The following is a 17,993-nucleotide window of genomic DNA, read 5'->3' on the forward strand; positions in this document are numbered from 1 at the left end:
TGATTAGGCCCATTCCTAATAGTATGGTGTAATCCTCTAACAAGGTCACATTTAATAGTGTGTTGTAAGCCTTTAACATGGCAGGCTTTTAATAGGGCATCACTTTAGAAGAGTGAAAATCAAGTAGCATGTTACTGGTGGTTTTTCCCAAATTGGGTTTCCACGTAAATCACTGTGTCATGTGTTGATCTTGCATGTTTTATTCCTGCATGTTGATTTGGTGTAACTTGCTAAGATGGTTGATTTAAGTTTGGATGGATGAAAAGTTTATAGACTCATTATAAGTTGTGAAAAAGTATTATTAGGGCATTTGGACCTTGAATAACTAATCCACCCCCCCCCCTGAGTTATTTTAAAGAATTCTAACAGAATCAACCTTAGAAATTTTTTCTTATTCTTCTTGCTCTTCGGGTTGATCTATTGTAGTTGTGGGAGGTTTTGAAGATTATTCTTGTGAACTTTCTTTCTCCCTTTTTATTTTTGCTACAACTTTTTGTAGCTCATCAACACTCACCAAAATTAGATTTGTGCAAAGTTGTGCTTGTAAGGTAGATTGGTGAAGGATCTTTTTGAGATCCTCTACAGTTAAAGGATTGATGTTCTAAGTTGAAGTGTCAAGAACATCCTATATAGTTACTATATCTATAGGTGTTGTGTTTGGAGGGCTTGATGGTGGCAGTTGGGTGTCTTGGACACTTTGTTCAATCTACTGCTCTTCAACTATTACCCTTTCTGTAAAGCCCCGCCAAGGGATCTAAAGAATTAACCTAAAGTTTTCACTAAGTTCAATAGCAATTTTTTTTTTTTTAAAACATGAAAGCTAAACCATTTACAACATTCATGCAATAGTGGAAGCAATAGCAAACATTCATCTGAAAATGAAAATAAACATACATAACGGGTTACATTCTTTAAGGATCCCTTAATGTTGAATTACATCTAACATAACTAGTAACGATACCATCTATTATTGCATCCACATAAAATAATAATGAAAAGTTCAACATACTTAAATTACAATTCTAATTGCTCAATCATTCTCTGTACATGTCACAGGGTATGAAAGGTTTGAAAGAATAAATATATATGAAATAAGATACATTCTCATCCTAATTATCATCCATGATGCAATGACATAAATGAAACCACATTTCATACATGATAAATCATCACAAAATAAATAAACATCCATCATAAAAGATAACCATATTTTATAAAATACAATTAACTAAGTACACGGTTCCTCCCAACCTTAAATAACATCATTAGACCATCGTGGGTCCTAGCCATTCCTCTGTGCGTAACATCCCAAATCATCGAAGAGATCATTAGTAGTATCATAGTAGGAATGTCACTCCTAAATCATACTACATCATGTGTAGAAAAGAAATCTAACATGCAAGATAAAGCATAAGAAACATTACCACTAATATGTATCCACCATCATAATCAAAGAATGCATTAGCCATAGTGTCTCAGACGTATCTCAAATGATAAGAGTGGAAAGCACTACCACCCAACCACATGGAACCTAAATGGTCCACTCCCACCATGTTGAGGATATAATCTCAAGTCCCAAACAAGTTATTAAAGTCACATAGCATAAATACTCTCTAAGTCTAGGAATCCTAAAAGTATACTAACTCAAAGGTTCCAATATACTAACTCAAAGGTTCCAATCACAAACCAAAATCTAATCCTAGAGGCACAACAAAGACTACAGAGGAGACTTAGGCTACATACTAGGGAGTTTCATCACATGGTTGCTTGAGTTACCTTGGACTGGTCTCTCATTAGACCCCGGACCCTCAAGCGTTGAGTTACCCTAGATTGGTTACTCTAAACCCAAGACCCTCAATGTGGCACATGTGGAAACCAAAAAACCCTCTCAAGAAGATGAGGCACTCATCCCATTTCCATCCTTAGTCTATACAAGCACTCAAGGCATGGATGGATCAAATATCTCTAACTTATCTTTTTAGTGTGTTTCTCCCCATAAATTTTAATTACTAAATTATCACTTATTATATAACTTGCATTAAGTTACTTTGGTACTGACCACTTTGGGCCCCGGACCCCTAAGAAAGCCACTCCCATAGTCATGTACCTAGACAACCTCTCCTAAGCACATAAATCCACAGTTGTGTCCCATACCACAACACTCATAAAGATCAAACTCAGTTCCTTAACAGGCAACCTGATAATAAGATGGTACTCCCATCCAAGAAGACATTAAAGCTCCACAAAATAAACCTCATAAATGTAATCTTCAACATGAATCACAATATCCATTGGTTCTTAACAAGCAACCAAAAGGTATCTCAAAGTAATACTGATCGAAGACTCCAAAATGGTTGAGTCAAAACATGTCACAATATGACATCATCAAGAAATAAATCAACATTTCAATCCCATCATGGCGACTAGAAAGTAATCCAAGGATAACTGATTGATGACTCAAAAATGGTTAAGTCAAGTGTCACAGATACACATAACTCAGCTTCACTCAAGAAGACTAAGGAGCAATAAAAATTAGTAAATACAAACATCTCATAGAGCATTCTATCACATAACCATGGTTGGGTTTAGAAAGATCAAGACCAAATAAGATCAACATTTCATCACATCTCATAAACCCTTGAGCCTCTGGTAACAACCTAAGACTGGTCAACACTAGTCAACCCAAAAACCCAAAACAAGAAGCATAGAGAATACACGATGCAAATACATGTTTTGGTTTTGTTATAATACATAGTTGAATTAAGCATTGAGCTTTAGTTTTCTGGTTGCAAGTATATTTCAAGTGTATAGGTTTAATCATTTGACCTACAAGTCAACCTGTTTGTTCCCTCGATAACATTATCCTTCCATTATTTAAAATAATATTCTAAGAATAGGTTAAGGATAAATATTTTCTCATTAAACTAATCTTCTTTGAGCCTTAATTAAATTATTTGCTTCATTTTGCTAAGTCAATGTTACTAATTGAATAACTTTTTCTTAATGATACTTCAACTTTCAACATAATCAAAGGATCGTTATTCGCTAAACTATAAGAAAGCCAGTTATCAATCTTTGAATAAGAAAATTATAACTTTATTAAATTGATCAATTAACATAGGTACACAATCCATGACTTTTAACATTCTAAATATTACTAACATTTTGGTCTCTCAAATCAATCGTTATAATAATTAAGTCATCATTAACAGCCATTAAATTATCTAAAGTCATTATTCAAGTTATTAGAATAAGACTTATCAACTTCGATGTAAACACTTTACAAGTTTATTAAAAGAATCATATCAACTAAAACTCTACTACATAACTTAATTATTAATTAGATTTAATTAACTCTAATTAATTAATTTAATTGCATATCCATCCCAATTAACAACTAGCCATTATTTGTAAGTTAAAGGCCAACCATAATCCAATTCTCTAATGTTAATAATGACTTGTTAATTTTTAAATAACAAGTTATATATTGGAAATCTTATTAATAAATCTATAATGACCACATTCGTCATTCTTTCAATGAATACTAATATTTCCTTAACAAATCGTATTATCAATAATTATTCAATTAATCCCCATTTAATCAACTATATTCCATTTCATTAACATTTGAGTTGATAATAATTTAATAGCTAATAACAAGTTATAAATCTATGATGCTAACAACAATGGTACTAGTAATTGAATATAACTTCCTTAAGAAACATTCCCATTATACGAGTCATTGGGATAAGACTTATAAATAATAAAATAAATAATTAATTAATAATTTTCATTTAAGCACCTCAAAGACGATCATTTGTCTAAATTAATCTTTGATGATTCTAAATATAATAGTTGCCAATTTCATTCATGATAACATGAATTCACTTCCATTATATTTCCCCCCTAATTCGATCTCAACTAAATTCCAATAATTAAAACTGATCTATAACTTATTACTATACTTCAATTATTAACTAATCCCAATTAAATTGAATTAAATAATAGTTATATAAAACTTATCATTTAAACTTAACAATAAATAATAAATTCATTAATAATTTCAATATTTAATTATAATGATCAATATTCAAATCGGATTCATCAATCATTTAATCAACCATTCAATGAGTATCAAATGAATGTTAATTACTCATGGAAATTTTTTTCTTTTAAAAAAATCATATATATAGTTTTCTCATAACTCAGATTTCCATTCTTGAGAATTCCAAGATTATTTGGACAACTTCAATATTTTAATTGCAACATTTATTAACCTTAATTTGTTAATATAAAACTATATCATTTATTTAAAAACTTGAATATTAAAATCTCATTAATATATATATATACATATATATATATATATATATATATATACATATATATATATATATACATATATATACATATATATATATATATATATACATATACATACACATATATAATAATTATAAATAACAATTATTAATATATATATATACACATATATAAATATATATACATATGTATTTATATATATACATATATATAATTATAAATAACAATTATTAATATATATATATATATACACATATATAAATATATATACATATGTATATATATATATATATATATATATATATATATATATATATATATATATATAATAACCATTTCCATACTATTAACAAGTCATAACATAAACTTAACAAAACAAGCAAATTAAGTTTTCTATCGTCCGTTAATTAAATGGGATCTGCTGATCGCAGGTACCCTACGATGACGCAAGTACTCTGTGACCACGCAGACCTTGTGATAATTGCCACTGAATGTAATGTGAATGGGGGGTACAGTGGGTATAAACCCCGCCCACCCCATATATTATTAAACGTATCACCAACGCGCTTGAGAAATGTTATCGCATGCATGCTCCAAATTTTTATTATATATTCTTCTAATGGGTTTGGCTATGAATTTTGAACCACTTTCAAATCTATTTCTCAATTCGATTCTAATTCGAACCCAAACCCGATTTAGATATAATTTTTTCTTAATTGGAGCTAGGGTTTTCTAATGTTTTCTTTGCAACCAAATAACATACATATCTAGATTCCAATTTCAAGATTGAAGATTCATTCATGGAGTATATTCAGACACATATAACAAACATGATGAAGATAGGAAGAGAAAGAGTGCAAGTGGAATATGCGAAAATCATGAGTGCACTTGGATATTGATGCTAATTTGCTATGCCTCAAAAGTCCATAGAAAAATCCTTTCCTTCTCCAACATTCGCCATTCCTCCAAGAATCAACCAACTGAAACCCCCAAGTGACTAGAAGTGCTTGTAGAAGCATATGAGCATGTAAAAGCATATGAGCTTCTCAAATGCATGTAAGCTTTTTTTTTTAAGCTTGTTCAAACACACTAGGAGAGCCTCTATTTAAAGGCCTCTAAGATGCATCCAGAATGTGTCTAAAAAGAACTAGAAGATAAGCATGACAACTAAGCATGAGTCTTCTCCAACCTTCTAGATCAGTCATAAGGTTGTAGACACCATGTGCTCAAATAATATGCTAACACCTAAGTGTAGACAACTTGTGCATACTTAGAGTGCAAACTCCTGTGTTGTCTACATGACATCTCCTAAGAATTTGCAAACTCCTATGTGAGCAAATATTAAAATAATGCACCTTAATTAATATAATATTTACTTTACTCTTTTTAATTTATTTATTATTTTTTTATTAAATCTCATACACTAACTTTAATAACTCCACTTATTTTATCTTAATATATTTATATTTATTTCACATGCACACATCATGCAATTTAAAATATTTTAATAATTTTAATATCTTTTCCACTTTTAAATTTATTTTTTAAACTTAATTGCTAAAACATTTATTAACTTTAATAATAATATTATTTAGTCATTTATTTAAAAATGAACTCTAAATATATTACTATTAAATAAATATTATCACGTTTCAAATTTAAAATTATAACTTTTATCTTCAATTTAATTATTTTATTTATTTAATTTTCTAATTAATTAAATAAAATAAATATTAAAATACCATATTAATTTTTCATTAAATTAAACCATTAATTAAATCTTTTAATTAGGCTTAATTAATAGAAAATACTCCAAAGACTCACAAAGTAAAATACGAAAACCAATCATAGCCAAAATACATACAAAATAAACCAAGGGTTAATATCACGAATTACGTCATCCAATGTATTCGAAGGGTACCCAACTCAGATACTTGTCCCAATTTTCAATTATGACAAATGGCTTAAAGGTTTGGGATTTGGACTTGAGAATTTATCTCCCCTCTCTTACCATTGAGATAATGTGCTAGGGTATGCTCATCCTGGCAATTCAGGAAAGTCAATACCTAGTACCTGCAACCTGCATAAAATCCATGCATGTACAAGCACAATATATACTAAGCTAAACAGGCAATGGCAGGAAGTGGTGTATCGTGTAGATCCCGACTAGCAAGTGACTACGACTCCCTTCCTTAACCACATTAGAAATGCCATACAGAAAGGAAGCAAACACACACACCATACACATGCAAGTATGGGGTAAGTATCCATAAGAGAATACATGCAAAATAAACCATCTATCTAATCATCATCAATAACTGGAATCACTTGAATAATCATCATGCATACATGAACTATAAAGTACCAAGTAATCTCATCATATAATAAACTGAATCTGAAACAATATCTGATAATCTCAAAATAATGTTACTATTAGTCATCAACATAAAACTAGTCTAATAGAGTTCGACAATGATAGCAAAAACATGACCTAGGGGTAGGCACTACACTTTCACCATGTGTATTCTCCACTATTTCTTTTGTTGTCTCTTTTTCTCCTTCATCTTTTTCTTGTTCTCTTTCGTCCTCTTTCTCATTCTCTTCTTCTTCTTCATCATTCCTACCCTTAAAGGGGGATTCCTATCCTTCTTTCATAGTTGTCAAACCATATATTAATTTCCACATTTGTGTGGATTTTTGGACAACATCTTCAATTTGATTTTGCAAAATTTTGAAGGCTCTGTATTTGGGTGCAAATATTCTCCCATGCTTCTTACTAGCCTTTGTTAGGTCTGGCATTACATGAGCCAATGTAGACTCTCTTATTTCTTTCTCTATTTTGAGACAGTAATGCCACTTGTTTTCCACTAACGAGCTTAGCTCCTTAGGCATTGAATTGTCTAGTTGAAGTGGGGTTGTCTTGAACTTAGCCATCATCGTGTAGATGGACTCTTCTACTATGTTCTATTGTTCTTTTGACTGTTTATAAGCAATGTTAGTATGCTAGTAGAAACCAAATTTAAATAAAGCTTCTACAAACTAAACAAAATTCATAAACTTCAAGATAGACTAAGATGAGCTCGTAATTGAGAATATGAGCCATTAATGGGCTCTCTCAATGAGAAGCTCTCTTGTTGAGTAGCTTTGTCTAAATAGATAGGATGTATGCTCAAGTTTTATGCTTCAAAAAGGGCTTCAAATGGAGTTGGAATTTGGGTGTGAGTGTATGGTGTTGATGTAAAATGGCTTCTTAAAATGGCATTATGACTTTACTTCATGGATTGTGTTTTTTTGAAAAGGGGAAGGATCCAATTTATAGGCAAGAGGCTTGAGGGATTGAGGGCTAAGATGCAAGGATGCGAAAAAGCTCATGGAGGGCTCAGATTGCATGAGAGGAGAGCACATGGATTGTGCTTCCTTACAGCCAATCAGAGAGTGACACATGTCACAGGGTGAGAGGATGGAAAAAAGGGGAAGGATGAGTCAACAAAGGAGGCTCAAGGGATAAAATCTTCATAAAGACCCTCATAATGGCTTGTAAGAGCAATAAAAGGGCTTTGGAAGAGTCATTTATGGCCTAGTGGGCTTCATAAAGTTTTATGGTTGGGATATTTTCAAGGAGATGAGAGGAATTTTGACTTAGGCTTGATTAGGAAGGTTTTAAGCTTGCTTAGGATTGTTCAAATGATTAGAGGATGGATTAGGATGGTTTAGGATTAGCTTAGGGATAGGCAAGTGGATGGCATTTAATGAGGGTGGGTGAAGGAGGAGATATTTGTTAACTTTGGCTTGGGTTAGTAAGTCTTAACACATGTTTAGAGAATGTGACAAGGTTAGGAGGGGATTAGGATTAGGTTTAAAGACATCTTCTAGAAGAGTCTAGACTTTGGATAAGGATAAAGACTTTCTAGAATAGTCTAGAACTTCCTAGGATAAGGATGAAGACTTTCTAGAAGAGTCTAGAACTTCTTAGGATAAGGATAAATTAGATTTTTAGGAAATAAATAAAGTTTTATTTATTTCAAGGGTTTGGGTTGAGGAGATATTTATTAAAACTTTTTTAATAAACATGAGGATTAATATTTAATCTTAATTAAATATTTTGAGTTGGGATCAGGGGTAGAAAATGATGGGATTAGCCTTTAATCAAAATTAAAGAAGGATTAGAAGATTTTGGAAGAGGTTAGTGGTCTTAAGGAAATTGGCCAAGTTTTGGGCAAAAAATAATTTTTTTAATTTATTTTCGGTTTTTTGGTCAATTTATTAATTAAATAATTAATAAATAAGGAAATAATGTTTAAATAAGATTTAAACATTTTTGGGAGGGATTCCTTAATTAAATATTTTTAATTAAGATAAAGGGATTTAATGGCATAGAAAATAAAATAATTAATTAATAAATGATGATGTCATCAGGACTTTTTCAGAAAATAAAAATACTTTATTTTGTAAAGGTTTTTAGGTGTCTACATTGACAACTTATTAAAATCTATGGTCTTTAGACTAGATAAATTTGATTTATTTCTAATATTATTGCAAATATTTTCTAATTTAGATGTGGCAAAATGTCTTACAAATCTAAATTGTTCTTCATCAGAGATTGTTCTCTCCTCATTTGATTCTGGAGGTGCAACATACTTTCTCCTATTTTTCTACTCTGTAGGTCCTTCTTGTTCTATTGCCTTATGTTTTTCCTACTCCTTTGCCCCTTATGTTGTAGCCCTAATGTCTGCTCTTGTAGTTGGCTTGGCTGGGCTTAGCTTTGCAGGTTTCTTCTTCTTCCCTTTGGGTTGGGCAACTGGCTACTTCTAAGCTTTTCTCTTCTTTGTCTCAGCCTTTGGTGCTTCCTACTCGACACCTTCTTCTTCATCTACATCTTCTCCCATACCTTGGGTTAAGGCAAGTGGCCCTTGATCTTTCTCTTCTTCATCACCCTTGACATGTTCACCTTCTTCCTCTACTTCTTCTGCAGTGCCTTCTTCGAATTTTACTTTTAGCTTCTTGACAAGCTTGTCTTTCTTCTTCAAAGTGGAGGCAGTCTTCAACTCCATATTCACTTTCGATCTCACCACATCATAGGTTCTAAAATGTGGTGCATCCTTATCGATTTCTTTTGCTAATAAAGTAGTTATTGCTACTAATGCTTCATCTATATTTATTTCATATCCAAGAGGTCTTAACCATCTCTCTCTTGGTATGGATGCTTGTATGTATGTGTAATCAATATCTACAAGAAGAAAAACTTCATTTACATGTTTCTCTACTAAAGAAACTAGAATTTTGAGTATTTGCTTCATTGATTTCTTAAAAGCCTCAAAATAACTAGTCATCAAGGTCACAAAATTAGCTCCCATCTACTCTATCTATTCATCGACTTGAGCTATGATTGACCTATCATTCTTCCATGCCACTTTACCAAAAGAAGGGAATTCATTTTGTACATAAAAGAAAATACATATCAAAATTGCACCAAATTTGCATTGTGCTCTCTTTGTTCTTCTGATTTCTGCCAGATTTTCATTGATCTATTGTAGTTGTAGCTCTACAAGATCATATGTATAATTCTTCTTCACTAGTTTGTATCCTACATCCACTACAATACAAGGCACACTGTTGAGTCTGCTGGATTGGTAGAATTTGTGTGTAATGACCCTAACAACAAAGTCAACTAGAGGGTCTTGGATAGTTTCAATTGTCATCCCTCTCTTATTCCATTTTGCACCTGTGTTCTTCTCAATTGCCTCCTTAGAATAACTTCTAAGGCTCTTTGGTTGATCTAGGATTGGGTACCCTATCACTCTATGTACAATCCTCTTTTTGATCTTTATGGGGCCATCCTCCAACCATAAACTACCATCATGCATGTTGGTGTTTGAAAACGTTATCGGCTTTCAATTACCCTGATGAGAACAAACTCCCATTTTCAACATGCCTATTCAGACACTAGGCCAACTATAAGGCTTGACCCTTCTTCTTCTTCAGGCTCTGCAAAACCTAGGCAGGTAGACCTGTAGATTCTTTAAATGGTACCAGTTGTCAAAGCATACACTGAATCTAATATGAAGTAGATAAAACCCTTATTTCTCCTGATAACTCATGAAATAACATCAATCTACAGTAGCTAAATGCAGATCTAGGAATCTCAGAAGCTAAGTGAGGGCATTTTATTATAGCTCTTCAACATGAAAGGGGAAAAGTGTTTGATTAATGATGTTGAGTTTCAACAAATCCTCAAACATGCAACAATATAACAAGTGACCTTACAACTGATCAGTGCCTGATCCATTGGGAAAATCCATGAATTCAAAACATACATCTGTGACATCAGGACATATTCTGTATACCCAAACATCAGATCTATCTAATCACCTTGTGATTCAGACATCTGTGTTCATTCAGATCTCATGCTCACAAAAAATCCTTCTCAACATAACCAGTAACCCTGTCAAACACATTAAGCATTTACTTGGCACTTTGTTCCAACAGCAAAATATATCAGACATACAACCTTAAGGGGAAGCAAATGGATCTCAACTCTTTGTTCCAGGACCACATAAGACTACAGATTACTGAGACAAGAGACGAGAACCAGAATGAAACTAATGAAATGTTGCTCATATGTATTCATTTTCTTTGAAAATATACATTTAGATACATGAAATGAAAACATGAAAATACCAAACATATCATAACTATCTATACTATACTTCTTAATTGTTGTTCACATGAGAAGAATTTGCTGAAAGAAGGGTTTCACAGTATTGGGAATGCATCAAGACTAGACCAAAAATCTTGGTATCACAGTAGTGTGCCCCTTTTCTCCAAAAGACTGGAACCTTTTTTTGTTTCTTAGTCACAAAATTGGAACCCTTCAAATGGAAGAAAGAAAGAATAATATAGAATGAAGATGAATTCCCGGATTGAACCTACAATCAACCTATGTCACCTTAGAATTTCATCTCTTGCAATTGAAAAGACTCTCTCTAACCTCTCTCTTCCATCTGATTTGATTTTTTGTTTCATCATTACATTGCAACTGCTTTGAAATATCTCTGCCTAATGATGAAATCCTTTTGCATCTAAAATATCTGAAACCTTATGCAATTCTGGTGAAATTTTAATTCAACTGATTTGAAAATAGTTAAAATCACCTCAAACCTCATTTTCATTTCTTTTTAACCGTATTCAGGTCATTTTCATGCTAGAAAACAATTTTGAAAATTGACACCTGAATTCGATTGCAATCTAGGAACCTGAAAGAAAACCTCTTGTAGCTTGAACCAGCTACTACTTGTGCAAAAACTGACTCTAGAATTAGATAGTTCATCTTCTCCTGATTTTGACGATATATAACATCGCCTATTTTGCATCTCAGAAACCCACTGAAAGTCATTTTGAAAACGACTCCTCTACTAGAAAACCATGGTCTGCATATTTGATTTTTTAAATTTTTTGAAAAATTTTTTAAAAAAATCTAAAGTTCAAACTTTATATTAAATGACCTCTTTTGATTTAAAGAGAATTTGAACTTGAAAACAATTTTAAAATTTTTTTTTTTTTTTTAACCCTTCAATTATGAGGTCAAACTTCTGTTGACCAAGCACCACGTGGCGCTTTGTGATTGGCCCACCATCTGCACATCTGCCACATCACCATCTACTCGAGCCCAGTGACACGTGGTGAAATCTTGCTTTCTCACATTTTTTAAGTAACGTGCATCTTTGTTTTACGAGAATGTGGATGTCGTCAGATTGTGACACGTGTCACAATCCTATGCATTGTATCTGAACTACTCGCCCGCGCCACCTCATCACTTTCACGGGACCCACTGCCACATGGCAGCTTATCACATTCCCACATTATTTAACATCCTCACAGCTTGTTATTGCGGGCATGCGGGCACCGTTGGATGAATACACATGTCATGATCTCCTAAGTTCGGATCCACATTAGCGCATTTAGTTGTTTGTATAAAATGTATTCATACTCACCGCCAGCTGTCTTCATGTTCCTGACTATCCACGAATGGACCCCGCACACAATGACATGGCTTTCTAAAAGCCATGTGCTTGACTTACAATGCTTAGCGCTTGGAATCATATTTAAAGCATTTAAAACCTCTCCCACAAGCAATGTGGGATTATTAGCTTCACCTGTTGCGTGAATCTACTTTATATGCTGTGGAGTTGATTTGTTGCTAGGCATGCTTGAACTCAGTATGGAGCTATCTTATTTGCTGAAGCATCTCTCTCTTAAACATGCTTGTGGCTGCTACTTACAATCAACTTCTTCTTTTATTAAAATTTTTCAAGCTCCTCTATTCAGAATCGTGGGCTCCCTTTTTGGTTGCGTGAGAGTTTTTCTATTTGCCTTTCTAATTCTTGGAGTTTTTAGAAGAATGTCAACAAGCCCAAGATGAATTAGCTTGATTTCCTTGGCATTAAAATGTTTTCAGCTTCTTTGTCTTTTGACAAAATAATATCTTCATTTGCTGCATTTATTTAGGATCAAGTCCAAGATGCTCAGGAAGGGAATGTGATGGTACATGTTGTTGAGAAGTGGACACCTCCATCTACAAGTTGCAAGCTGCAATGTCTTCTTTGATAAACCTATAAATACCATCATATTTAAATGGAAATGGAAGCTACATCATATTGCTCTTCAGTTGTAATTATATATTAACATCACCACTTATGTTGCCTGTATGCAATTTGTTTTTTTGTATAAAACATTCTTGCATATGTAAAACATCTCCTCGTGCACCTTTGCTCTGTGTTTATTCAATGGCTTCTTACATATCATGATTTCTCATTTGATGCAGCTTTGCCTCTGCCCAAAACAAACTCCAAAGTGGCTCTTCTTCTACTGGCAATGTTTTCCAGCATTGTAATATTTGAGGTAGAGAATGCTCCCATAATATAAAATTCATTTTTTATTAGTCTTCACATTTTCATCAAGTGGAAACTCTTTCATTGCATTTGAGAACTTTGATCATACATTATCATAATTTAAATTATAATAATATTCTTTTAATATTCATAAACACACATGCCTGAAGAAATTAGTCGGACCCCAAAGTGGGTCTGGCTAAAAAATTTTGCCTTTCAAACAACTGGCATCCTAATATTTGTACCTTGACCCCATTGGACATCTCTGACTGACGGGATTCAAATTCAATCATCAATTCATTATCTAAAAGTCACTTTTAATCAAATCTGCAAATTGTGAATTTGTGTCTGGAGGCTTGCTAGTTGGCCTTAAAAAATAATTTGATCAAGTAACTAGGCCACAAAAATTGGCATGAGTGTTCAATCCTACACGCTTTACCATACTACATATTTTCAGCACATGAGGAATTCTCAATCAAAAGATTTTAATTGCCAAACATCCATACTTCAATTACCCTGCAAGCAAACAATGTTAAAAAACATAAACTAGGCTCGGGTTCGGCATTATAAACTGAGTTATTGATCACTTGGGGTTCTGAAAACCAGGGTATAATTTCTTTGCCATGAAGAGAATATAATTCTATAGTTTGGGCTCATGAAGAATCACAGGACGCATTTGGCGAATTTTTGAAAACAGGCACTTGGAAATTTTAACCGGGAAATGTGTCAAAATGTAATTTTTGGCAAATGTACGAACATGTGAAAGTATGCAAATGGATTCATCATGACTTAAGAATTGGCATTCTTCAAGGATTTTTAGGAGAAAACACAATGATATAATCCATTTAGGCTCACCAATCATAGGATAAAAGTTATAATGTGCCAAACAGGGGTACAGATCAATCAAGATACCTTAGCCGTAACAAAACAATATAAACTGGGTTTTTGATCATGTTAGCAAACTGATCAAATGGATTCATCATGATCTCAAAATTGGAACATATGAAGTGTCTGACCCTTGGAACACAATGCAAAAAGAAATTTTTCATTTGGGTCAACCAGGTCAAAGATATGATTGGTCGAACAGGGCTTCCTAGAATTGTGAACAACTACACAAATATACAAAACAGTAAATGACCAACTTTGAGGGGTTCGAAACCTAGCCAAATGGATTTGAAATGACTTGAAAACTGAAACACAGGTTCTCTATTATAGACACTAAACATCCCAAAATGGCGGGTCATGACACATTCCTGGGTAAAAGATATTCAAATGCAAACTGGGCCTTTGGTCACTATTTGACACTTTGGCAGAATTGCAAATTTTGACACTAGCTCAAAATGGGACTTCGCAGAATGGTTCGAAATGTCAGTTTAACTTCATAGAACACATCGACACACTAAATGAAAGGTGTTAGAAGCATTAAACACCTCTTAGGCCTCAGACTGACAACCGGGTACAATCTCATCAAAAGGGCATTTATGGGGCTTGATTTTTTCAATGGTTCTCAAAATTGACCATGCAATTTTTAGTCCCAACAGTGGCTCTATCTGGGGATGCATGCCCCTTGCGAGCATGGAAAGGATTCAGATCTCTGGGAGAAGCAGACCACACACCTAATAGCAAAATTTTCTCTCAAACAACTTATTGAAAATAGGGAAATCTACTCCTACTATGTATAAGTGATGGGCCCGGGCCACTAAAAAGTTTTCAAAACTTCTTACCTCTGTCAAAAACTTGATTCTCATTTACATCTCCTTGAGGTAAACTAAAATTTTCATTATCATTTGTTTCACCCAACGTATCAACATTTACAATTAGCTCAATAGGCAGAACAAAACTATCATCATCTTCATAGTGCATATAAAAATCAGACATACTTTCTTCATCTTGCCCACTATGAAAAAATGGATCAACATGACCATAACAACTGATATCAAACTGAAATTGATCACTACTGACTGAATCATGGATTCTTTCAACTGGAAACACAAAGTGCTCATATTCAACTTCATTCAATGAGTTACATGGAGCAGATTGTAACTCACCTTGTGCCTCCATAAATGAAGAGTATGTGAAATCTGATCGTTGGCTACTTGCAACCATGTTACTCATCAAATCAGATTTATCCTTTGCTGAAACCTCTTCACACTCAAAACATTGATTAGTCACCATACATGAAAATTCATTCTGAAAGTGTTGATCTAAACTATGTTGATCACTATCATTTTCTCCATCTAACTAAAAGTCAGAATACACCTTGAACTTATCTTCACAAGACTTATTAGTGCATGAAGCAAATATATTACCTAATTGACAATATTCATTATTTTCCTCATCATCATATGAAACATCAAAATAATGTTCATCAAGATCAACATAAAAAGAATCTAAAACAGCATTAACCTTCCCCTCACTCAGCACCTATTGAATTCTCTAGCTCAGCATACAGTGTAGCTGAGCATTTGTATTAGACTAAGCATTGTCTATACACTTAGGAAAAAATGAGCTCTGATACCACTTGATGTAGTGCAAGGCAAGAGAATCCCACTAGGAAATTTCCTATCCCCCAACAAAAAACTACACAATGGAATATAAAAAATAATATAGATATTTAGATCCACACAATACCAATTCTCATAATAAGATTTTCATCCAACATGCCTGACTATAAGGGTTTCCAAGTTATGTCCAAATACATCAAAAATTATAATAAAATTTTAGCAAAATCTTGCAAGATCCAAACCACTTTCCATCCCAACTCCTTAACCTAGTAGAGAACTCCAACAAGAATCTAAACTTATTCTCATAAGCCACCAAGTAACCTTCTTATTTCCTGAGCCCACACTTAGCTACTCATTTTCTCCATGAAGGATGATTATCACTCTAGACTCCACAAGTCCCTCTACTTGTACTAAATAAAGCCATAGGTCAGCCCATTCAAACTACATTAATTAAATGCATCCACATTAATTACACCCTTAAGCCACAAGTATTCATGGCTAAAATTATTAAATACACAACATAAATTAAATACTTAGGATAGGCCCCAAGTTTACAATGCATAACTAACTCATAAGACCATATAAGAATTTATGTACATAGACATAGGTCCATGTGTCATCCCACTATCCAAATCTAAGAGTGCACATGCTAACTTCCTCGAATCGAAACTCATGAATGCAATCTTTTAAAGCTCTACCAATAAATAGGAACACATTACCAACATTCACCAAAATATCTATAACTCCAAGGTGATAACTCCAAAATCTACACACACTTAGGACAAGGTTTCCCAATATACCTCAAATAGATCCCCAACTTTGAAAATCCTAACTCTAAAAACTCAAGCATGAAGCCCCTACATCACTTCAATTGTGCAGAACAGTGATTTCCTATCATATACTATGTATTTGAAAGACCTTTTGAAAATATGTGTCTTATAAATTTGTAACCTTGTTGGTACACCCATGATAACTAGTCACAAGTTATCTAACAAATATGAGACACCTATAGTTGGGCAGAAGAAATCCAAATTTATAATTGGAAGTTTGCAATATCTAATTCACATTAGACTAGATATAGAAAATGTAGTTGGGATAGTAGCAAGATTTCAAGAAGATCCTAGAGAAGTAAATTATGCAACAGTAAAGAGAATATTCATATATTTGAGGGGTACACCTAATTTTGGTTTGTGGTATGACAAATCAAGTGGTTTTACTTTGTATGCTTTTATTGATGCAAATTGAGAAGGTACTATGGATGACAGAAAGAGCACTAATGGTGGAGCATTTTTTCTTGGAGGAATATTAGTTTTTTGGCTAAGAAAGAAACATTATTGTATCTCATAGAGTATAGCAAAAGTAGAGTATGTCATAGTAGCAAACAATTGTAATCTAATTATGTGGATGAAATAAAAGTTGAAAGACATTGGGATAGTGTTTTTAGAACTTTTCATCATACATTATGATAATACAAGAACAATAAGTATATCTAAGAAGCTTGTGTTTCATTCTAAGACTAAGCACATATCCATTAAGTATCAAGTTTTGAGAGATAATTTCTTTAAGAAATAAATCAGATTAGAGTATGTAAATTTGAAACAGAAGATTGTAGATATTTTTACCAAGCATTTCCCTAAGGAGATATTCATAATATTAAATAAAAATTTCATACAATTGTGGACAATCTCATAAGTGAGATGTATGCCTACAAATCAATCAAATTTGGACAATCCTATAGAGGAGTTGTGTGTCTAAGCTTATAAAAGTTTGGTTATCCCATGAATGAGATGTATGGCCATGAACTCTATAGGAGTTGAGCAATTCACATGATTGAGATGTGACACAAGGAGGGATGAATAACTAGGGCCAAATGCACACCCAACTATCCAAACCACCTTGCAATAGTTAACACAATGTAAATACAACACACAAAATAGCAACCAAAGAAGGAAGAAGAGAAAATACTTATTGATTTATCAAATAATCAACATACATGCCCAATTGTAAGGCCTTCTGGGTTACAACCAGATACAAAATACATTTATGATCTCTAATCTTGCTTCAAATTTGTACTTTCTATTTCTGCTCTCTAATCCCTCTAAAAAGAGTTCCCTAACTCTAAACCTAAACACTCTATATATACTTTCCAAAATGGCTTATAAATCATTCTAGAACATTACATAAGAGGAAGGCTGACCCAAAAACAATTTGGACACATCCCAAGAAAAGATCTTAACATAAATTTCATTATCAAAATAAATCCCAGAATTTGGATTGC

Source organism: Cupressus sempervirens, chromosome 5 (genome assembly GCF_028749045.1).
Source record: "Cupressus sempervirens isolate cs-2001-9-10 chromosome 5, ASM2874904v1, whole genome shotgun sequence".
NCBI classification, from domain to species: domain Eukaryota; kingdom Viridiplantae; phylum Streptophyta; class Pinopsida; order Cupressales; family Cupressaceae; genus Cupressus; species Cupressus sempervirens.